Genomic DNA, 8,036 nt, shown 5'->3' with positions numbered 1-8,036 from the left:
CAGAAAACATGTTCTTGACCTTCTGGTGAAATTTAAGACTAGATCACTCAAAACATATAAAACCAATGTAGCCACACAGTTTTCCAGTCCGAGCCAGAGAGGCTGCGGTCAGCGAGCGTGGAGGAGGAGGTCAGACTGAGGATTGTAAAGGTTTGTGAACTGCATCACTTCCTCTGAGCCTGCAGAGACCTAACTCAGGTTGCTGTTCTTCTAACAGTGTAAAAGTCTTTCTCTCATTGAGCGTTGATGGCATCCAGAACTGCTGTCTGTCTTACAAAGCGTTTATGATGCTGTGTGTTCAGCAGCTGGAGTTCATTGGTTTCACCTCCTCCTTTCACAATAATATAGATTTAAACCTGTTTCATGTCCTGTAATAAATGTTTCATTGATCACCAAGTTCTGTCTGAGAGGATTTATTTAAAGCAGGAAACAAGAGAGCTGCTGCTGAACATGTCTGACTGACTTTAACTATTAATAATCTAAATAAATATCAGAGTTACAGTCGTCTGTATGAAGTGTAAAGAGATGAACTCAGCCTGCTGCTGCTGAACATGTCTGACTGACTTTAACTATTAATAATCTAAATAAATATCAGAGTTACAGTCGTCTGTATGAAGTGTAAAGAGATGAACTCAGCCTGCTGCTGCTGAACATGTCTGACTGACTTTAACTATTAATAATCTAAATAAATATCAGAGTTACAGTCGTCTGTATGAAGTGTAAAGAGATGAACTCAGTCTGCTGCTGAACATGTCTGACTGACTTTAACTATTAATAATCTAAATAAATATCAGAGTTACAGTCGTCTGTATGAAGTGTAAAGAGATGAACTCACATGTATGTTTTGATTTTCAAGTGCCTGAATTTCTCCCATATTCTGGGTTCCAGAGAAGTTCTGTTAAAAACACGTTTCCAGATGATCAGCTATGACACATTACCACACTGAGATATGTAGTCACTAGTATTTATTTGTTATTGTTTAATACAACCAACTCAAAATTGTTTTTAGCTGTATCTATTTTTCTCTTAATTTTCCTACGTGTAAAAAAAAGGTTTGTCCTGCATGAAAACAAAAAAGTATTTAACTCCTGTGATTTTGTCTGAAATCTGTTTTTTACCTGTTTACAGATAACTACTTTGAATTGAATCTGATAAATATAATAATATATTTCATCAACATTTTAATTATAGTGTTTTTATTATGTGACTAACAGCTAACCACTAAGTACAGAAACAACATTTTGATTTTGGGACGGCTGACATTCACTTCAGGACGGTTCAAATAGTTTTTCAGGACGGAGGTGAAAAGAGTAGGAGCCCTGTCCTACAGACTGGTAGAATAAGAGACTAAAGGACATCCTTTTATTTCAGATTCTACAATAATATTAAAAATACATTTTATTTGATGGCACCTTTCATGGCGCTCAAGGTCACCTTACAACAAGAAGCATTTTGGATGAGTAGCAGTCGGTGAATAAGTTTGTTCGGGATTCCCGCTAAAATTGCATTGCAGTAATCGATGTGCGATGTGACCAAGGCATTTACTAGGACTTCCGTTGAGTGTTGAGTTAGAGCAGGGCGTAGTCTGGAGATGTTTCGTATGTGGAAAAAGGTTATTGATGTGGCTGGAGAAAGAGAGGGTACTGTCCAATATTACACCGAGGCTCTTAACCTGTGTGGACCAGGTGGGGCGGTTCCATTGTTGGTTTTTGACAGAGTAGATTTTGAATGAAAATCTAAGCCCTTTGGTGTTGCAGACTATTAAGCAGTTCTCCAGGGCCTCAGGCTGACAGCTGAACGGAGAGCCATGTGAAATGTTTCATGAGATCAGCTGCTTTTCTTAGAAACGTTATCTCTGTTTACAGGTGGACGGCAGTTTAACTGTGTTTGCCTTCTGTCCTGGAAAGGGTGCAGATGCAGACTTGAACAAACAAATGGATAACAGCACACGTTGTCTTTGGTATTTATTGAAAGAAGACAGAAAGACGGTGCTGTGAAGGATTCTGCTGGGTCAGACGTCCACCACCTGGGCCGGTGTCAGACATCTGGCTGCTCCCTCACACCTCTGACGGGAAATTTGACAGATGTTGAAACACAAACCCTGACATGTCCCAGTGTCATATGGAACCTGCAAAATGGTGAAATTACAGAAGAGAGAAAGAGAGAGAGTGAGTTTTGCTTTTGGATTGGCACTGAGGGGAATATTTAATTAATAAATCATGCTAAAGTCAAATAACTTGAAAATAGTAACAGAGGACATGTTTTACAAGAATACATTGGAGTTTGGTTAAAACAAATTGATTCTATTTTTTATTAAATTTTAAGTCTAATTTGCTGTGTATGCGAAAAGGTTCAGACTGTGATATTTAATTCTGAAATAATGCTGCTGTCAAATAACTTGAAAATAGTCACGTTAGGACATGTTTTACAAGAATGTGGTGGGATCTGCTGAAACCAATTTGACTATTATTTTTATTGAATTTTTTAATATGTCTAATTCACTATGTATGGGCTTTAAATATATTAACTAATTATAAAATAATGCTGCAGTCAAATACTGTACAAAAATAATACGGTGTTTGCCATATCAACTGTTTACAATTTGATTGGAATATTTGTAGGAATTGTGAAGACTGAATCTACAGCACTGAACATGGTCTTGCCAAGTGATTCTCAAAAAATGTGAAATTTAGTGAAAGAGCAAGAAAAAGATAAGATAGAACTTTATTAATCCCCCGTCGGGGAAATGGGCCGGTCGACATAGCAGCCCGAAGGAATATAAAAGAACAGATGCAGAACTGTAGAAGTATTAACACACTATTTACACTACTCATAATTAAATGTCTCTGATATAAAGAGCAAAAATCCGTCAGTTCGGTGCTGTGGTGGAACTTGACAGCACAAATGAGCCTCCAAAGCGCTTTGAGGCTCGTGGGCTGAAGGAGCTCAAAGTAGTGTACGTTATATTTTTTTATTAAGATCCTCTGTTGAAATACATACAATAATGAGAATTAGTACAAAATATAGAAATGTTTAAACAACCTCGCCGTTCGAGTACAGATTCTTCATTTTACAGGATGCACTTTAATGCAACATGATGTCCTTATCGGCACTCGCACACTATACCGTAAAACTATTTAGAAGTGTAGATAGCGCGACTGTGTCTCTCTGAAGCGCAGTTACATGGACAGAGGGCAGAAGGACAAAGAGAGGGAGGAAGGAAAAGAACAAGGACTGAAGGGAAGATTTACACACTGAAAGGGAAGCAAACTGACGCATTTGGAGGGTTTAGTAGTTAAAAGGCTGCACAGCAGGATGAAGTGACGCAGTCCAGAAAATCAAGCTCTTCATGGTCCTCCCAGAACACTCTCGCTCCTCCCTTTACAGGACGTCATTCGTCCAGTCAATAAATGCCGAACAACTGAAAACTGAGTCCTGTTCCTCACATGTTGGCCAACGAGTCCTCAAATAGCAGGAAAACATCTGGTTTCCATCTTTCTAGTGTTTGAGGAGTCAGAATTATCTTTAAAATACAGTGTCCTGAAAAAGGGGCGGGGCCAGGAATGACGAGGCCAAACACAATAAATTTTATGGGTTTTTATTCCCCGACTGAACTCAAATGATGAATAATGTAAAGTCAAGGGTTTAAGGCAGTTGGTGGTGAATCACTTTCTTACTGGTCCTTTGCTTATTGCATCTGATTAAACCCACATTAACTGTTACGGGGGTGGTGTGGGACCCAAACGCAGCACTCAGAGGGAAGGAGGCTTATTGAGGGAAAAAAGGGTAGAGGGACTGGAGACCAGGGAGCCGGGGGACACCGGGGCCGAGGAGGCGAGGGAGAACAGGGAGGACGCCGTGGGGGAAGCGCGAGGAGGAGAGGACCGGTGGATGAGCCCGGCCGACTGAACGGAGGACGAGGGTGAGTGAACCTGGGAGGGAAACAGACAGAGAGACAAAGCACAGGGAAAATGTGAGAAAAACCTAGAAACATGAGAGCCTGAACGTGGAGGTGGCACCGGGTGTGGAGCAACGACGATCAAGCAAGAGAGGTGTGGAGAGCCGGGGTTGAAACACAGGCAGGGATGAGGTGATGACTGGCAGGTGTGGCAGGCTGACGAGGTGTCGTTGGCTGGACTCAGGAGCAGAGGGAGAGAAGGAGGAGAAAACACAGGGGAGAAAACACAGGGGAGAAAACACAGGGGAGAAAACACAGGGGAGAAAACACAGGGAGAAAACACAGGGGAGAAAACACAGGGGAGAAAACACAGGGGAGAAAACACAGGGGAGAAAACACAGGGAGAAAACACAGGGAGAAAACACAGGGGAGAAAACACAGGGAGAAAACACAGGGGAGAAAACACAGGGAGAAAACACAGGGGAGAAAACACAGGGGAGAAAACACAGGGAGGCAGGCAGGACACAGAAAACCAAGCAGAAAGCAGAAACATAACCAGGACACTCACCGTCAGCCGGGCTGCCACCACAACAGAGAGGGGACAATCAGAGATAAATAAAAACCCACCGAAAGGTTGGAAAGCAATGAGAAAAGAGAGACATCCAAATATTTGGGACTTTCCCAGATCCAGATCAGCAGGAAAGAGAGCCAGGAGATTATATAACGTTTAGAACCAGAGCTATAAAAGGAGGTGAAAGTCAGTTACATGGCTTCATGTCGACTCGGGTCTCTGTTCTGGTAACAGAACATCGATCTCTGACTCTAACTGGTGTCTATTTCTGTTGATAATAAAAGTTCAAGCTTTCTGGCCCAAGTCTTGAATTTGGCAGAAACTCAAAAACAACATAAGAGAGTTTGAGAGAGATTTTATGTTTTTAAAACTTTGCAAATCTTAATTTTCCATCTTGCCAAACAGATTTTTGTAAGATTCTGAGTTTATTTTCAGTGTTGAGACATGACAGGATATTTATCCAATACCACACAAACAGGATTTTCACATTGAAAAAATATGAAATAAAATGAACACCTTGTTAAATGGCGAGTCAGCGTTTTTAATACTTTGTAATTTTCACTTTCCTCTTGACCTGAACCCCTCAGATTCTCTATGTGAGCTAGCTGGCCAGTCAAGCACAGCAGCACCATGGTCAGCAAACCAGCTCCTTGTGGATTTTGGCCTTCTGGACCAAGTCCTGCTGGAAAAGGAAACCAGTGTCTCCGTAAAGCTGGTCAGCAGATGAAGCGTGAAGTCTCCAAAGTCTCCTGGTAGACGCTGCTTTGACTCTGGACTTGAGGAAACCCGGTGGACCAACATCTGCAGAGGACATGACACCCCACTGGTCCTCGCTCATCCTCCAGACTCCGGGACCTGGATTTCATCTGAAAAGAGGACTTTGGACCACTGAGCACCGATCCAGTTCTGTTTCTCCTTAGCACAGGTGAGACTCTTCTGACGCTCGTGGTCAACGGCCGGATCAGAAGTCTTCCCCGTGGCTGGTGTGTCCACTGGACACGGTGTTTCTTAAAACCAAGAATGCAAAGTGCACTCTTGTGTTCTTGGGGAGAACCTTCTTGCTAGTCGTTCTTGGAAGAATAAAGTACTTCTCCCAGCAGAGAGGCCGCCTGCAGAGCTCTAATATAACAGCCAGCAGACAAGAAGCTCAGAATCAGGTTTATTGCCACGTAGGTTTTAACTTACAGCGTTTACACCAATACGTTCTCACGCCCGACTCGTCACATACTCGTGGTCGAGGCTGTTTTAACAACCTGGGTACCCCTCATTTATTGTCGTCAAGTTATTAATGCTTAGCAACGACAAATATACACCTTCCGGTAAAGTTATCAATACTAGACTTTCAAAATAAAACACTGGCGTTTCCGAACATCATTATCATCATCATCCTAGCATTATTACAGTCGTGACACGTGGCAGTTTGGTTAGTTTTAGGCACAGAAAGTACTCGGATGAGGTTCGGAAAAGATCCTGGTTTGGGTTAAAATAACTACGTACGTCAGTTAACACGTAACGTCACTAACGTCAATTTATGTAACTTGCCTAAATAAAAACATTTAACGTTGACTTTTTGTTTCACACGGGACACGAACGCCGGTCTCCTGGTTCAAAGTCCGGGTTCTGGCCCTCCATCCACCCCAAGCACCTCCTTACTTAGTCTTTCCTGTTAAATATCATGGACCTGACGCAACAGGGCTTCCCCCACTGCGCCGAACTCTGGCGCTATAGCGATCCGACTAAAGGTCTTGACCATGCGTCCATATGACGACTCGGGACTGAGACCGGGTTTCCAGCACAGAGGCCGCCTGCAGAGCTCTAATATAACAGCCAGGCTTTATCCCCCAAATCAAAGAAGCTCAGAATCTTTCACGGTTTATTTGGGCAAAAATAAGGATACTACGTTTATTTTTACGTTCACAAGACCAGTTTTTTACAGAATGTTTCCGTACAGCAGGAGCCAGATGTCTTCTGGTCAAGAACACATAATTTTAACCCTTCTTGCCAAAATGCAAACTTGTGTATTGGGACAGTCCAAGAAAGATGATGTTTCACGTGAGTACAGATGGAGAAAGGGCCCACAGTGTGCAGCGCTATGTGAGGCTGCTGGCCCTTTAAGAGAGGAAGAGGATGAGCCCCCCCCCCCCCTTCCTCCTCCAGCACATTGTTCTGCGGCTGCCGGCGAGCAGCAGCTTCCCCCTGCTGCTACAGGATCACACTGACACACGGTTAGACAGACGGGTCTCTGGACTCTGGACTCTGGTCTCTGGTCTGGACGGTAGCCGGCTGTAGTAACGGACTCTGTCTTTGTGTTCATCAGAATCAGCGGGGCGGTGACTGATGGATCCACTGGCTGAAGCTTAAGAGGAGACAAAGACAGAAGAGGACAGGCAGGAAGACAGGCAGGAAGACAGGCGGTCAGACAGGAAGACAGACAGACAGACGGTCAGAGAGACGCTATGATTGGAGACGGGCGCCGCTGGACCGGCAGCCTCGAGCTGAGGTGAGTGACAGAACAAAGAGGACCCTCTCTCTCTCTTTCATCCCACTGATGCTCCCACTGCTGTCGTCATGGCAACCATATCACAGTCTGAGGTCATGAGGAAGAGAGGGGGGGGCGAGGAGAGAGGATACAAGGAGACGAGGAGGAGGAGGAGGAGGTGTTGTCTTCACCCTCCAGATCAAATCCTAATCTTGATCTTGTTCTGTTGATCAGCTGATCGTTTAGCTTCCTGTGGACACAAACATGTAAACATGTGACATCACCAGGGCGGCGTGTTGACCTCAGAGCGAGAAGGTCCCGGTCTGTGTGGTGTCTCTCTGTCTCCAGGTTCCCCCACCATCAAAATACAACAGAATACAATACAACTTTATTGTTCAGCTGATGGCTAGAAAATCTTCTTTGTCTCACAAGACCTATAAAAACATCACTATTTAAACATTTATTATTTTATTATTATTATATCATTATAAAAACATGTTAAAACACATAAAAACATCACTATTTAAACATTTATTATTTTATTATTATTATATCATTATAAAAACATGTAAAGACACATAAAAACATCACTATTTAAACATTTATTATTTTATTATTATTATTTCATTATAAAAACATGTAAAAACACATAAAAACATCACTATTTAAACATTTATTATTTTATTATTATTATATCATTATAAAAACATGTTAAAACACATAAAAACATCACTATTTAAACATTTATTATTTTATTATTATTATTTTATTATAAAAACATGTAAAAACACATAAAAACATCACTATTTAAACATTTATTATTTTATTATTATTATTTCATTATAAAAACATGTAAAAACACATAAAAACATCACTATTTAAACATTTATTATTTTATTATTATTATTTTATTATTATATCATTATAAAAACATGTAAAAACACATAAAAACATCACTATTTAAACATTTATTATTTTATTATTATTATTTCATTATAAAAACATGTAAAAACACATAAAAACATCACTATTTAAACATTTATTATTTTATTATTATTATTTCATTATAAAAACATGTAAAAACACAT

At 41.2% G+C, this 8,036-nt stretch overlaps 1 protein-coding gene across 1 annotated transcript in view; it reads left to right on the top strand.

The window, feature by feature from the left end:
• Nucleotides 1-6,737: 6,737 nt before the first annotated feature.
• Nucleotides 6,738-8,036, top strand: part of zgc:158659 (uncharacterized protein LOC791141 homolog) — a 34,178-nt gene continuing 32,879 nt past the window's right edge. The window contains exon 1 of the mRNA XM_046064614.1: nucleotides 6,738-6,969. The gene's annotated coding sequence lies outside the window, so the exon portion shown is untranslated. The remainder of the gene's footprint in view (nucleotides 6,970-8,036) is intronic.

Source organism: Micropterus dolomieu, linkage group LG12 (genome assembly GCF_021292245.1).
Source record: "Micropterus dolomieu isolate WLL.071019.BEF.003 ecotype Adirondacks linkage group LG12, ASM2129224v1, whole genome shotgun sequence".
Taxonomy (NCBI): Eukaryota; Metazoa; Chordata; class Actinopteri; order Centrarchiformes; family Centrarchidae; genus Micropterus; species Micropterus dolomieu.
The sequence above is the reverse complement of the archived record's forward strand: the minus strand, read 5'-3'. Positions and strand labels throughout refer to the sequence as shown.